The sequence below is a fragment of the Herpailurus yagouaroundi genome, unplaced genomic scaffold (genome assembly GCF_014898765.1).
Source record: "Herpailurus yagouaroundi ecotype Mexico unplaced genomic scaffold, PumYag 252, whole genome shotgun sequence".
NCBI classification, from domain to species: Eukaryota; Metazoa; Chordata; class Mammalia; order Carnivora; family Felidae; genus Herpailurus; species Herpailurus yagouaroundi.
In genome coordinates this window covers 3520827-3537412 of record NW_024412469.1, presented here as the reverse complement: position 1 = coordinate 3537412, position 16586 = coordinate 3520827, and the positions used below count along the sequence as shown (strand labels likewise).

Sequence of the window (16586 nt, the reverse complement as noted above, 5' to 3'; positions counted from 1 at the left end):
TTTCTCTCTAAATGAACTAAAAGGAGAGCCTCTAATTTCTTTCACAACTCTCTCCCATTAGAAGAATCAGAATCTCTATGTTGCATCATATGAGAGAGTTTGTGTTTGAAACTCAGCTGTGCTTTTTTCTTACTCTGTGTGCTCTTGAGCACATTTATTAAGTTTTCTGGTAATTTTCTCATCTATGAGATTAGGGTGACTGTAATACTTGTTAGGACTGCTATAGGAATTAAATGAGATGAACTTATAGCACTTAGCATAATTCTTGACACAGTATATATTCAATAAATACTATTATTACTACCTAGGACCAACAACCAAGGTGATGGTAGACACATATTAAATGTGTAATTACATGTGCGTGATGCCAAACTTGAAAAAATGTAAACATGTGCATTGAAATTCCATTTGTAAGAATACTGCAAAATGATCAATTATCATGTAGAGACTACTATGTAATGATTCATAGCACAGTCTCTGAAGCCAGGATCTCTTTGTTTAGGAGAAAAAAAAAAAAAAAAGAAGAAGAAAAGGGTAATAAAGGACAGCTCAGTTCATTTAGAAAGTAGAGATTCACTTGTAAGAATTAAATTAGTTAATTCATACAAAATACTAAGACCAGTGCTTGGCATATGCTATATATTCAGTAAATAGATCTATTAATATTATCCTACCCTGATATATGAACTAATTGGGATTCTGAACTTAATTAAGGTTGGGTTGAATTTTGACTTCACAATATATTAGCAGTAAGACATTTTGGAGTTTATTTAGCAACTGTTAGCTTCCAATCTCTTATCTGAAAATATGGAAAATAATCTCTAATACAAGAGACTTGTATGAGTATCAATGTAGGATACATGACAAAAAGTGTAGAAATCTTATCACTGTACTATTTACCAATTGCTTATTAACTATGATTTTCCTAAACTTATCAAACCAATATTTAAATTTATTTACTATTATTTAAAATTGTTTATAATTATTTAAAATAATTTCACAACATTTAGGTTTCCAGATCATTTTAAAATTCAGCTTCCTCTCACTCCTTCCAAACTATTGAATTCCTGTGAACAAGCCAGGAAAAGAGAACACTGTCTAATTATTTTTAGCATCAGAGAAAACCACCATCTGAAATGCTGATCCATGAATTTCTTCAAACTCTGAGTCACATATCTGATAAATGCATTCACTAATAACATTAATTAATTTATAGAAATATTAATTCAAATGTAACTTTTCAAGATTTCTGCAGTACTTTGACAGCTATGTAGGCATATGATAGGTTTAAGATATTAGAATTTCAGAATTACCAAAAGTGCAATTTTGCTTTGGTCTGCTTACTTCACTTGGCATAAATTCTTTCTGGATGGTTATCCTTACATGGGCAAGTAGTAGAAATGAAAGGAGTATATCTGATCAAGTCTATTTACTAGAATCTTATCTCTAAAGTAAAATTTCCTGAAATGCATCAATGATAAAACTCTAACATTGTGCCAATGTCACTGATAGTTTAATTACTGATCCATCATTACAAACTGTTCCCTAAAAAATAGTTATCTTATCCACATATTGTTAAAATTTATTTTCTCTCTCATTTATTTTCTTTAATTATGTCTCAATACTCAGTATTCTTGACTGAGTCAGGCGATGTAAATCATTGTAAAAATAGAATAAAGTTTGGGTAAACCATATTTCTGCTTTGGCTTTCTTATGTGTCTAAAATCACTTCTCTGGCTCGGCTTTGGCTTTGAAGAAAAACTAGCCAAATGTGTTCAACATAATTTCTCGATTTCCTGAATTTACACATGGGTAGTGACATATAGTCTGAATGCCTAACATATCTACTCAGTATAACAATGTCCATACTCCAAACAAGGATGTCCTTTGGATTTACTGTTATTATCTAAATATTCACATTCAGATATAGATAAACATTCTACATATAACTGGAAGATATAAATTCCCTTATGTGCTTTTTATGTTGAAATTCTATTATTCAGTTAAAACTGTCAATTTAATATTGCAGATATGCAACATAGTGCCTGCAGGAGTAATCTAGCATCTGATAGTGCTACAGGAAATTATTGTTCCTGCATTATAATGTGAAACCTTAAAGCTTGACTTTAAATATTTAATAATAAAATGGTAATAACAATTAAAAATTTTAATATATGTATCCAAAGCATTCATTTCACAATGGTAATACTTTGCTTCAGCCACATGTGGATTCTAACACGTAACCGTTTTACATTTACCCCCAATTGAATTTGATGCACCTCTTGATAAAAATGGGGAGCAGAGGGGAAGGTGTCAATATAATTCCTTGATTGACTTGAAGTATAAGCATTCAGAGCACAATATGTTCTTGGGAAAGTCTTCCTCTTTAGCAAGTATCAGTAGAAAGCAAATCTTTTTTTTTTTTATGTTTATTTATTTATTTTGAGAGAGAGGGTGAGACAGAATCCCAAGCAGATTTGACACTCAGCTCATAGCCTGATGTGGGGCTCAGTCTCATGACCCTGAGACCATGACTTGAGCCAAAATCAAGAATCAGCTGTTTGACTGAGACATCCAGGTGCTCCCAGAAGTAGACCTTTTGAAGTCCTCTTCTCACTCCTTGTTCCTGCAGGGAAAATAAAAGCAGAATGCAATAGAGAATGAATAGCATGTTCACATGGTTAATCCATGTGCACTGGAATTTGTAAAAGGAGTGGGTGGGACAGAAACCTGTGGAAGGCTGGGAAGCAGTGTCTACCCACTTGCGAACAAGGAGACCTGGGATAATGGCAAACTCTGGAATGGAATACAATGGACTGAGAATCAAAGATTCAGAATGCAGTTAAGTCCTTGCCACCAGTTAGTTCAGTGACTTTGGATTTTTTTTTAATTTTTTTAATGTGTATTTATTTTTGAGAGAGAGAGAGTGAGAGAGAGAGAGTGAGTGATCAGGGGAGGGGCAGAGAGAGAGAGAGAGCTCCAGGCTCTCAGCTGTCAGCACAGAGCCCCACGCAAGGCTTGAACCTATGAACCATGGGATCATGACCTGAGCCGAAGCCAGATGCTTAACCGACTGAACCACCCAGGCGCCCAGTTCAGTGACTTTGACCAAGAAAGCCTGAGAAGTCATTATTAAAGATTTTACTGCACACATACATTTCAATTTGCAGAATAAGAATAATACATTTTAATGTGAATGTTCACACCTCAGTGATAGTGATATTTTGATTTCCGCTAACATTTCATCAGAAGGATACTGGAAACATTTCATTTCAGTCATCAAGTGGTTCTTTTAGTATCAGAATCATTTCTGCATGTTATAATTCCTCCTAAGAGTTAAATATCATTCCTTTGTGAGACAAACTATGTTATATTATGTTCCCTTCAGTTGCAGTAGAAAATGGTTGGAATAATTCAACGCATAGAACTTTGAGAAAAACCTATCCTTAAAAACAACACTACTCATTAAGACATTGACTACTAGATTCGATCTGTTATGGTTTCTCTCTTCTATTAACTTAAATTGTGATACATCACACAGTAGAGCACCTGCCTATATACCAGTCATTCAGTTTTCTAAAAGGTTCATAAATGCTACTAATTTCTTCACGTATAGCAAGATTGAATCTTCAGTGTATTCTTTTATCCATTTAGAGCAGAATCTGCCTAGAAGTAAACAAATCCAAGGGCTTAATAAATATGTGTTAATTAGTAAGTCAGCACTGCATCAAAATATTAAAGCTCTTGCCAAGCACATTAACTTTTAAACATTGTTACATGTGATGGTAACTAAATGACTCAATTTAGATAATAATAATTGATATTATAAAGTGTTATTGTTAAATCAAATATCAAATAATTTAAGGTATATAATAAACTATTGAGTACCATACAGCTTTTAAATTAGGATTATATATATATTATATATATAATATATTATAATAATGTAATATATAATTACAAATATTAGAGAATATTTATAATCATGGAAAGTTATATATTATCCCTGATTTAAACAGAAAAAACAAAGATAAATGTAGGTTTGTAGTATGATAACTACATTTGTAAATGTGTGTGTGTGTGGCCCACATGCATAGTGTGTGTATGTGTATATGGGTGTGTGTGTGTGTATATATATATATATATATATATATATATATATGAAGCTGTATAAATGAATGTAACTAAGGTTCTGTAACATATGCAAAATAAATTTTGCTTGCAGATGTGCCCATCACCCATAGTCCCATAAGAAGCAAAGGAGACAATAAAAATCCTCTACTTGTTTGTCATTCTGCATTAAGGAGCTCAAATTAGAGTAATTAATCTTAAATCACAATAGTTTGATGTGACCTGAGTAATGATAATGCTATTTCAGACGAATATTGTAGTCAAAATTATTTGTTAAATTATATGTATACTAATTAATCATACAATGAAATTTTTCATAATATAAATCACTATTTAACATTTTGTGATGCTTGAATTAAAATGCAGTGCCAGTGCTGATGGAAATATTTTTGGTTATACTTTTCTAGGTCTCAGGGTGGTGAACCTCTTCTCTGAATTCCTAACCTGTGAGCTTATGGTAAGATTATAATTAATAAATTCATTTTTGAGTTTTTTTCCCTTTATTATCCCTATTTGATGGTATCCAGTAAAAACAGAGCTAATTTGCAGAGTTTCCTTGATACTTTATGATACCTTTACATAAATGTTGATATGTGATACTTTCTATCAAATGTTTATGTTCTTGGTTAGATTATAGTAATATAGTCACCTGAAATAGTCTTTGATAAGTTCTAAGTGAATTTGAAGGCATTGTTCAGAAAGGTAAGATTTATAACTCTGAAAAAAGTTCTTTGGACATGAATGACAATTTTATATATTAAAATTTTTTATAATAACGTCTATTTGATGTCAATGAATAGAGGCAATGAGTTATTGAAAGGAAAACTTATTTTAACACCTGTCAAGATTTATCAAAATTGGGTTCCTCTAGGAAAGCTTGATATTGCAGCTTTATAAAGTTGAAAGTAAAATATGTAACTATAGAAATAGATATGATAAAAAAATAACCCGTGACTTCTAAGGTGATTTTATGGGCCTTATTAATTTGTCAGTTACTTTGGTTAATTGTATTCAATAACATTTGTTAAAAATGTAAATCTGGATGCCATTTATAATTGATTACTACAGAATGTAAGAAACATAAACATAAGTTTAATAAAAGAATGTTCAGTTTATCTCTTTTTTTAATTGTGAACATGATGAAGATTTATCCGCTTGTAGCTGATACATAAAATGGGGATAATATGGGCATTTGTGTCATATATTTTATATGTTCGGGTAAATGATGTCTTGGGAAACAAAGTGATTGAGTAAAACTTGTTGATTTGGTAATACAGCACTACTGAAATGTATCTTGAAGAAGTTTTAAGTGATTATAGGCAATGATCAGCTCTGGGCTATGTAAGGTGTATGCTTTGGTTACATTTTTTTTTTTTTTGAGACACTCAACATATGATTATTAAAGACAAGTGTCACATAGAAGCAAGGGGAATTTCACTGCTCTACTCTGTTGATACAGGACTCTGTATCAATGGACTCTGTTGATAATAGAAGACATTTTTGTGAAATACATTATTTGGATATGCATAAAGCAATAATTTTATTCCTGATATATATTGTTAAGTTATAACATATTTTACAAATATATCCAAATTAACTTTTCTCATAAGTCAATTTGACTTATAAAATATGTCAAAATATTTTAAAAATGTACACTCATCATTTATCATCTCATATCTTAAATGCACAGTCTTGGTGAATTGTAACAAAATGAACCCACCCTTATAATCAGCTCTTACATTAAAAAGAAAAGAAAAATAAAGAATAAAAGATAAAACATTATCGTACTTTGAAGTCCACTACATAGTGCACTTCTCGTAAGTATTTGCATGAAACATAAGCACTGTATTGACCTCTAGAAGGATAGATTACTTCCTATTTTACATTCTATTAATGAAGTCATACAGTAGTTACTACTTTGGTTCTTTTTCTCAGCATTATATTTGTAAGATTATATGCAGTGATAAAACACTCATTTTCATTGCTGTTTGGTATTCAACTTGCTCATGTACCAAATTATGATCTACATCCCATTGATGAGCATTTGGGTCATTTCCAGACTTTGGTTCTTATGAATAGTGGTTATATGTCTATCTGGAAGATGTGCTGCAGGAAATGCATGCATGAATTTTGTTGGATATATAGGATACACATATGTTCTGCTTTAGTAGATACTGATAGTCTGCCGAAGTGGTAATACGGGATTTTCAAAGCAAGATGTGAGAGTGAGTTGCTTCATATACTCACTAACAGGATTTTGCATCCATCTATTTTAGCCATTCTAGTGTGCTTATAGAAATATTTTAATTTGAATATGTTGAAGGTTTATGGCATCAAACACGTCTTATGATTATTTGTCATATTTGTGATGACTGTCATATGACTATTCTCCTTTTTGAAGTGTCTAAGACTTGCCCTTTTTATACCATACCGTGCATCCTTTTTCCTTAACCATATACCAGATAAGCTGTTTCAATCCTCTGTGATAGAGCTGGCTCAAACTGATTCACAAGACCAACTGTTAAAGTGTCAGGAATTTTGGGAGCTGCTTGATAGTTTGAAAATCTTCCATGGTAGAAGAGTTTATTTATACCACACACACTGGCAAACATGAAAAACAGGGCTTTATTTTTTCTTCGGGGGAGTTGGTTGTTAAACATTTACTGCATACCACTGGATATTTATATTGTATATTAAACCATTTGGTGGTTTTTCTTTGTACTCTCCTAGTGGTGTATTTTGATGAATAGAAATTCTCAAGTAGGTTTGTTTCTTGTCTGACTATTGTCCTACTTCATAAATGTTTTTAAAAAAGAAATATTTGCTTTGCCACACTAAGTAATTTTTCTATGGTTTCTATAAAAGCTTTATTGTTTAAATTTTTACATGTAATGATCTCTAGGTTTTAAGAATACTATTGTATTGTTAAATTGCAAGGATATTGTTATTTTCTTGTATGTTTAAGATAGTTTGCTGGAAAGCTTATCATTAGAATAGTAATTGCTCTGTGTTTATTTAACTTTTATTGTAAAATTCATAAATAAATATGAAGATGCTGATATTTATTTAATACTTTAATGTCACTGTTTATAAGCAATTTGTAGGACTTCATAAAATTAGATATGTACTTATGTATTATCTACTGTCTGTCACACACTATAATCAGTTATGTGGCCATCAGTTACAATTTTGAAATGAATATTCAGCAGCATAACAAAATTAATATTTGACTTTAACCCTTATGTATTATGATAATTTTTAGCATATATTAAGTGAAAAAAACTCTTCAAAATAAATTATCTACAGAATCATTAAAACATTAGAAATTAAGCTAACAGTTTAGTATTCAAATAAAATTATTATTATAATGCATTTACTTGCCCCCCAAAATATTGTATAATAAATTACTTAAACACATAACAGTCATAATAAATACAGCCTAAAAGATTAACAACAGAATACTGTTGTATGTACTACATTGAGATTTTATTTGCCTTGAGACTTATATATAGACATATGTATGTACAATATTTTCCATGACAAACACAGAAGTGCATCACATACCTGTTTTTTGCTTGATAGTAACAATAGTATAAAAATCAGTATTACGTCATCCTTAAAACTGTCAGTTATGCAATTGTATATACGTTTGCCATAGATTGTATTGTCCCATTATGCATGGTTTTTAATTGTTTTTTTACTCTTGAAGTAATCATCTTGATTTAAATACAAAAAATTATCTCCATAATAGTTGAAATATTTGAGAGATATAATGAAACATAATGAAATTAAATAATTATTTAAAACAGAAAATTCAATAATTTAATATTCACATATCCAATTTTGACCATTTCTTTTTAAATCTCTAGGTCCATAATACAAGACATTTAATTAACTTTGGAGTAACTCCTAACTCAAACAATGGAAGTGCAAAAGCAAACCCTAAAATAGGCTGCTTTTAATAATTAGTTATTTTTTTAATCTTTATAATAGTGAAAAATCTGATGAGAAAAATGTAGGGGTCATAGATTAAAATCCTTGAAGCAAAAGAAAGGTAGTATCTCATTTTTTTTCATGTGTTTGGAGAACATAGGGTTTGTATCAGTTCTTTTTTTTTTCCTTTCAGACTTTATTGTCTATTTTAGGTAGCCAAAGATGATGAAATATGGAGTGTGTATACTAATTAAAAGCTAATAGGTGATTTTCACTTTTACTAAATTATTGTTCTCTGTGGGGTATTTAGAGCATGAAAAACAGAGGTAAAACACAGACACCATAGAAAGGTGTCTTCAAGATTGGTACAGTTTATGTAGCATTAATAGGTTTGATCTTCCACTAGCCATTTCAAATAGTTAAATAACAAGTTTATTAATGAATTTATCTTTGAAATACAGCATAGTTTACACAAGTACTGCAGCATTTAATTTATGAAGGTATCCCTGAAGGTAAATGTTAGTTAAAGGGAAAAAAATGCATTTGAGACACACTGATACAAGTAAATGATGCCAGTTAAATACACTTGGCTTCATTTTCACAGAGATGACAGAGCTTAGGGACAAATAAAGTTCAAAGACATGTAATTAACATGCTGTATGAAGGAAAATTATACCAACTGAGGAATTATAAACAGATTGTTTTATTATTCATAGTTTGAACTCAAAATTGAAAGATAGAATACTGCAATAAAATTATAATCTAAGAGCATGAATATCCTTTAAAAAGGCAAAAAATATATAAAAGTTTTGGTAATATAAGTGAATATTAACTTGAGAATAAAATAATTGTACATACAAAATACTCTTTTTTGTTTTATTTTTGTTTACCCTATTCAATGATATATTTATTTCATTAAACTATTAAGGTAATATTAGGGTCCCCCCCAAAATAGAAATATTTCCTAGTTCCTGGCACGATATCTGGCTGTAGCAGATGTTCTGTAAATATTTGCGATCTTAGAAAATCAATTGTATATGAGCTAGAGAAACAACTGGCTTTCTTTTGCTAAATCAAATATTTGTTTCTCAAACATATTCCTTTTCCAACCTTTCTTCCCTCTTCCCACCACCTCCCTCCCTCTTCTTTTTTTTTTCTCTCTCTTTCCTTCCATTTCCAAAAATGAGGAACTTACTATGTGCTATGAAAATGACTAACTTGGGGCTCCTGGGTGGCTCAGTCCACTGACAGCACAGAGCCTGCTTGGGATTCTCTCTCTCCTTCTGTCTCTGACTCTGTCTGCCTCTCCCTCTCTCTTAAAATAAATAAACATGAAGAAGAAGAAGAAGAAGAAGAAGAAGAAGAAGAAGAAGAAGAAGAAAGAAAGAAAGAAAGAAAGAAAGAAAGAAAGAAAGAAAGAAAGAAAATGGCTGACTTATGTCACAGTCGGGGAGCTGACAAAGTTTTTATCTTACTGATTTCACATCTAATGGGGAAAAAGAAACATGCAAAACAAATCTTTGCTAAATGTTATGACAGAAAACATTCTGAAATATAGAATTATGAGGACAGGAATTGGTATTTAAGCTAAAAGCTTTAAATGAAAGGTGAGTTCACCACATGAGGAAACGGAAAGAGAAAGTGGGTATAAAAGGATTTCTAGGATCTTAAGAAAAGAAGAACTTGAATGTTCAAGGAAATAAAAGAATGCTAGTGTAGTGGAGTAAGTGTAGTAAGTAAAAGGAGAGGGGATTGAGATGAAGTAAGCATTTAAGTCCATGACAAGTATATTGGATTTCATTGTAAATGCCACTGGAAACCACTGAATGCTTTTAAACAAAAGTGTGTGGTAATCCCATTTATGTTTTAAGATAAGTGCTTTGTGGAGAATGAATTAATGGGCAATAAGACTAGACATGGAGACATCATTTAGGAAACACTTGAAGATTGCCAAAAGAGAAAGATGTGATGTCCTGAACAAGGATGGGATCACTGGAATGGATTTTCAATCTATTTTGGAGGTAGAACCAAAAGGACTTAATCATTGATTGGATGTAGAAGGTGAGAAAAAAGACAATGAGCATGAGTCCTAGATTAGAGCAGTTGATTGTATAACAAAACCATTCACAACTGAGTTGACCAAGATGAAATTGGGAGACAACTCTAGTAAAAGAATCAATCACTCCATTTGGGATCAAGAATGTATTGTCTTACCTTCTACTCAGAGTGCAATTTGTAATTGTTACTTCAGATAAAAACCAAATTAGAAGTAGGGAATAAGGATTCAATACTGGACATTCTAGAGATTCATTCAGGTCAATGATCTAGCAACCCAGACTATTTTAGCTAATTGTCCTGGGTTGATATATGTAGAATTATGTACGAATTGACACTGCAAAGGCATATAGTAATCATTGGAACTAAGCATTGTATGGGATAAGGTTGAGATTAAATACATTTTTAACACAACAGACTTCAACAATATTTGGGATTATAAAATGAGTCTACAGTGAGATTGAGGCGGTGATAAATGGAAAGGAGTAGCATTGGCTGGTATTCTTTAGAGAAACAACTGGGGAAAATAGGTAAAAGTTATTTCATTGAGCAAATTATTTCTAATGTTAACATGACTTTCACAATTGAACATATGCACTGGTAGGAACAATATGGAAAAATGAATTTACTAGAATAAGTAGAAATTGAAAGACCTCTATAAACTTCTATCATCATCATTATCTTTAGGAAAACAGATCCCTATACTTGAGGGAATCTGATAAGAGGAGAAATGAAAACAGAGCATTTATCTGTCATTAACTTGCACAGAGGTTTCTGTATGTTCCTATCTGCCTTTTTTGACAAAGCTGAAGATATTGGAAACCCTATAATTCCTTATATCTGTTTGTCTGTGAAGGTGGGACACCTGATTGCCTTGAAATTGTGATCCCTGCTGCCTCATTTCATTTCTTTAATAGCATAATTATATCATAATTCATATCTACCCACACTATCATAAACTGACCTGTATTCTGACACATTTTATCTGAAATTTTGACCTGAGGAATTTTTTGCATTTACTTCAGATCATCCCACTCTATTTTAGTCCAGAATATCCTTCATTATAATCTTGAGAACAGCATATATTTAGCCATGATTAATAAATACAGAAAAATTTTGCATTTATCATAAGACTTCTTATTCAAAGAGCTCCTCTTTACCCATGATAATGAGAATTTATCTCAGCAACAGAAGGATTATGATATGGTAAAACTAAAATCTTAATTATCTCAGGACTTTTATCTATTAATTATATGTACAAATGATCCCCTACTAACAATGTTGTGAACGCTATACATATTGAGTAGAAACCATACTTTGAATTTGAATCTTTTCCCAGGCTGGTAATATGCGGCAAAAATCCTCTCCCACGATGCCAGGCAGTGACAGTGACCCACAGCTACCAGTCAGTAATGCCATTACAAGGCTAAACAACTGATACACTCACAGCCATTCTGTAGCCACACAACCATTATTCCTCCCTTCAGTACAGTATTGAGTAAATTACATGAGATTGTCAACACTATTAAAGAATTTTGTCCAGTAATAGGCCAATGTAAGTGTTCTGAACATATTTAAGGTAAGCTAAATTAAGCTGTGATGGTCAGTAATTTAGGTGTACTAAATGCATTTTAATTGCTGACATTTTCAATTTATGATGAGTTAATCAGGTTCTAACCCCATCATAAGCTAAAGGAGTGTATTTTGAACTTTTAATTTCAGATTCAAATAAATAAGCTAAGCATGCTTATTTTAAATCTGTTGTTACTTGTTATAATCATTCACTGAGTTTATTAGTGAGTTGATTTCAATGTATAATTATTTAAAAAGTAAATATGTTATCTTTCATATAAAAAAAAAAACACTAGAAAATGTATTCATTTCAATGACTGTGTCTTATTCCAATCTGGTGGGCTACAAGGAAAGACAATGTTATTATAAATACCTTGTTATCTTGAAATAAGCTTAAGAGTAAAAGATTTTTTTTTTTTTTGCTGTATTCAGAGAGTTAAATATATTTTTATCTTAAGTTGGTAAGTCCCTATTATCTCCTCAGAGTAAGGTCATGAGTCATGTCAGGATGGCTGAGTGGTCTAAGGTGCCAGACTTAAAGTAAGGTCATAAGTATTTTAGCTCATAAGTAAATTGTCATAAGAAATTACAATGGTATCAGTGAGAACTTGTCATAGAAACTCTACTGGTTTTCCAATATTTCCAAGTTCTCTGGGATCGATAATCCTCTGTACCATTGAAAAACAGAATGGAACAAGATGGAGGGTGGAGAAAGGCTAAGGAGGTTGAGGAAAATCTATCATTATTCCAAAATAAATATCAACTTTTAACAGATACAAAAATTATTATTCTGTTGATGCTTCTATTGTGCTGGATATTTATAAGAGGTAATGGAGTGTGTGTGTGTGTGTGTGTGTGTGTGTGTGTGTGTGTGTGTAGGGAGAGAGGCAGATAAATTACATATACTCTAAATATTTTGAAGCAGCATAAACAGGATCCACCTTCCCAGTACCCTTCCCTCCAGCTTAAAAACGCCATTTAATATCTGAATCAATGGAGAAGTCATAAGCCCTGAACATCTATAATTTAGGGACAATGCTAATTTTCTTTTTTGAGTATATATCTTTAAAATGAATTTTTTGCCCCTAATATAAAATCTATAAAATGAACTTACCTAAGGTAGACTCTCTCCCTGAAAGTGTTATATGAAAAATATTAGCTAAGAGGGGTTTTTATTTTGATAAGTCTCTGAAGCTAAGAAGTAAGATATTCAAGTGTACTATTATTATAAATGATAACATTTATAATCAACCGATACCTAATTCAAACCGATACCTAATTCAATATAATCAATTGATACCTAATTCAATATAATCAACCGATACCTAATTCAAAAATCTTTGTGAACCTCAAGAGGTTCTAACATTTCTCTTATTAATAACAGTGGCTTCCCATTTTCAAGGGATATATATGACTACCAGAATATAAATCTGGTATAGAGATAGTTTCCTATGGCATCATAATTTTATAATAAGTCAATTTCCGATAGCAGAGTAAACATGTTTATCATTGTGAACATTGATTTATTTCACTTCATGGATTTTTTTCAAAATTGAAAATAATTATAACACATACATATTATTAACTGACTAAAATAAGATTCTTTACTTCAAATTATTCATAAAATATAATTTTATTCATGAACTTTCAGAGTTCCTTAAAGGTATCATTAAGTAAGGAAGTCAATTGTTCTTCTAATGTAAATTTCAAGCGTGACAGGTAAAATGTTATATAAAAAGCTTACCATGCAAAATTGTTTTGAATACTATTGCTAGAGCATTTGCCCACGCATGAAATAGAGATATAACTTCAAAATTTTCAGCATCAGGAAAAGGTTGAATATAAATTAAGGACAAAATCCAATATATTTGGGAGGGACTACATTTTCTTCTTGAGAAATCATAGAAGGACACACTTATTGCACTTGGTATGAAATTTCAAAGTAAAACCAAAAAAAAAAAAACAAACAAAAAAACAAACAAACTGACTTTTCTAAGGACACACATAACAAAAGCACCAGTTTGTGGTTTGTTCATTGTTGTATTTTATACTTGTGGAAATAAGTATAAGGCATTGTGGTTATTCTGAAGGATGCATGAGGAGAAAGGATTTTGCCAGGGACCACGTATGTGAGAATATTCATTCCTTAACATTTTCAGCACAGGCTTCTTGAAGGTAAAGTGTGCACAACCCAGTTCCAATCACTGGGCTACCAACTGAATAAAAGCTAATTTTGGAACTCCCCAATTAGTGAAAGGGAAGGACATGTGGATACATGAATTATATCATCCTAAGAACAACAGTAAGATCTGTTGAGCATGCACAGTATGCCAGTCAATATGTTAAATCCTTTACAATGATTATTTATTTTTATCCTTACAGTATCCCTGAAAGAAATAAGGACAATTGCTTATTCCAGTAAAATTTAGATTAAGAGATGGTATCAAATTTGCTCAAGGCATTGTGGCTAGAGAGAGGTGTACCAGAGATGATAGATCCTATTAGAAGGATATGAAACATGTTATAGGAGAGGCTGGGATAATAATAAATGCCTAAGAGAGTCTGTGAAGATATCCTACTTCATAGATGCAAGATTTAAGCTAGGTCTTACAAAAAGAATATGAGATTCGCTGGATAGTAAAGGCAGATAAGGGGAATATTTCCATCTAATAAGATTTTCCATAGCCTTATGGCCTTCATTTTATCATTTATAATATGTGCTAGTGGGACAACATGATTTCCAAGGTTTTTTTAGTTCTGGAATTTTATAATGCTATATTTTTTTACTCTACATAAAAAGAAAAAAAGAGGCTTCTGAGCAAATGCTGAAGCATCTGAGACATTTGACAATATATCACTGATTCTCCAAAAAGAAGAAAGATTTCTTTTATCTTGTGCATGGATAAAACATCATCTGTTTTCTTCAAAGATAGCTACTTATATGCAGAATTTTTCCCCTTTAAAAGAGCATGGGAGAAAATATGATAGTGACATATGAAGGAACAGCCTAGCCAGTCTGTGGTAGCTGATAGCTTAAGAATCTGTATTCCATGAGCCCAATTACTGCTGGTTTAAGGCTCTCTTACCTTTTTTTTTTTTAATTTTTTTTCAACGTTTTTATTTATTTTTGGGACAGAGAGAGACAGAGCATGAACGGGGGAGGGGCAGAGAGAGAGGGAGACACAGAATCGGAAACAGGCTCCAGGCTCCGAGCCACCAGCCCAGAGCCCGACGCGGGGCTCGAACTCCCGGACCGCGAGATCGTGACCTGGCTGAAGTCGGACGCTTAACCAACTGCGCCACCCAGGCGCCCCTCTCTTACCTTTTTTATGGATACTTTGGAAAAAATTCATGTTTTAGACTCAGAAGGATTTCCTACTGTCACGAGAGAAAAGCCAGGGTATTTATAGCTTCTAGAGAGGTATTGTGCAGTGCTGGTGGTGACAGCCACTTAGGCTCCCAGAAAAAGCCAATGGAGATGGGAAGATAGCAAAAAACAACGATAACAACAAACACAACACAAAAACAAACAAACAAAAAAAAAAAAACAAATAGAAAAATGGCTATGTTTGTATATCCCCTCTACCTTGGGCATTTTCCTTATGGAACATTGAATGAACAGGGTCAGGATGAATTTGTTAGGGAGGTTTAGGAAACATTGCCCTATATCATCTGTATTTATAGAACATTTCTGTAATTTATTCACCAAGAAACAATTGGAAAACCTCTGTTCTCATTTCAGGGAGAATGGAATAAACTTACAGAAGTTAGCATGGTGAATCAGAGCTTTAATGGCCCAAGTAACTGGAAAGACTAATACATATAGGGTGGTCCTATTAATATAAATATATCTGCATTTATATGTATGTTAATTATCCAAAATAATTAAAATCACATACATCAAAATAAAGTACACACGAGTAAGTGAGAATGTTTCTGTGTTGGAAATTATTGCAAGAGTCAAGGGACTTTCTTAGACATATAGAAGTATACCTTGGTGTACAGAAATAAAGCTGTGCCTTTGGAATTCATGACTTTGAGTGTAGTATTTATAATACTGTCAGAGGTCCCTGGGTGGCACTGTTGGTTAAGCATCTAACTCTTGATTTTGGCTCAGGTCATGATCTCACAGTTCATGAGTTCGAGCCCCATGTCAGGCTCTATACTGACAGTGTGGAGCCTGGCTGGGATTCTCTCTCTCCCTCTCTCTCTCTCTCTCCCTCTCTCAAATAAATAAGTAAACATAAAATAAAAAAAGGAATCCTGTCAACGAGTAACTTTCATTATAGAAAGAAGAAAGATCATAAAGCTTAGACATTGGAGGAGAAATAGAAGAGTACAATTTCAGAGAAATAAAAGGGAAACAAGTAGTTTCTCAAGCCAAGAGCTCTGTCTTCAAATCTCAGCTAACCCTGTTTCTCACCCACCTAAATCACTGTTAAGTGCATTGCAAATAATAGTGACAACAACAATGTCAAGAAAATAACCATTTCATTCAGCCAAGAGAACACCATTGACATCTTAGCTATTCATTTGTCATATTGAGATCTTTTCTTAAATGAGTATTTTAATAAACTGAGCTATCAACTATATGAATATATGTGATTATGAGGTTAATTTTGAAGTTGTGTATTAAAGCTTGTTTAAAATGAGTATTCTATCTCTTAGCTGCTAATAGTGATAATAACAATAATGACAATACAGATACAAACACTTTCTTGAATACTGTTTACCGAGTAAAAAGAATTTAAAGAAAGGTCACCAACATGTTTTTGTATCAGGTGTAAGAATCAATAAAAAACAATGAAAAAATATTTGAATTCATTTTAAGACCCTTGGATGTTCCTATTTATATTTTATGACATAGTTTTTGTTTGTTTTTAATTTGGACTTTA

At 32.1% G+C, this 16586-nt stretch overlaps 1 long non-coding RNA gene across 1 annotated transcript in view; it reads left to right on the top strand.

Moving 5' to 3' along the window:
• Nucleotides 1-16586, top strand: part of LOC121020822 (uncharacterized) — a 959466-nt gene that overhangs the window by 748697 nt on the left and 194183 nt on the right. Inside the window, exon 6 of the long non-coding RNA XR_005786304.1 lies at nucleotides 4539-4588. This is a non-coding gene — a long non-coding RNA (uncharacterized LOC121020822). The remainder of the gene's footprint in view (nucleotides 1-4538; nucleotides 4589-16586) is intronic.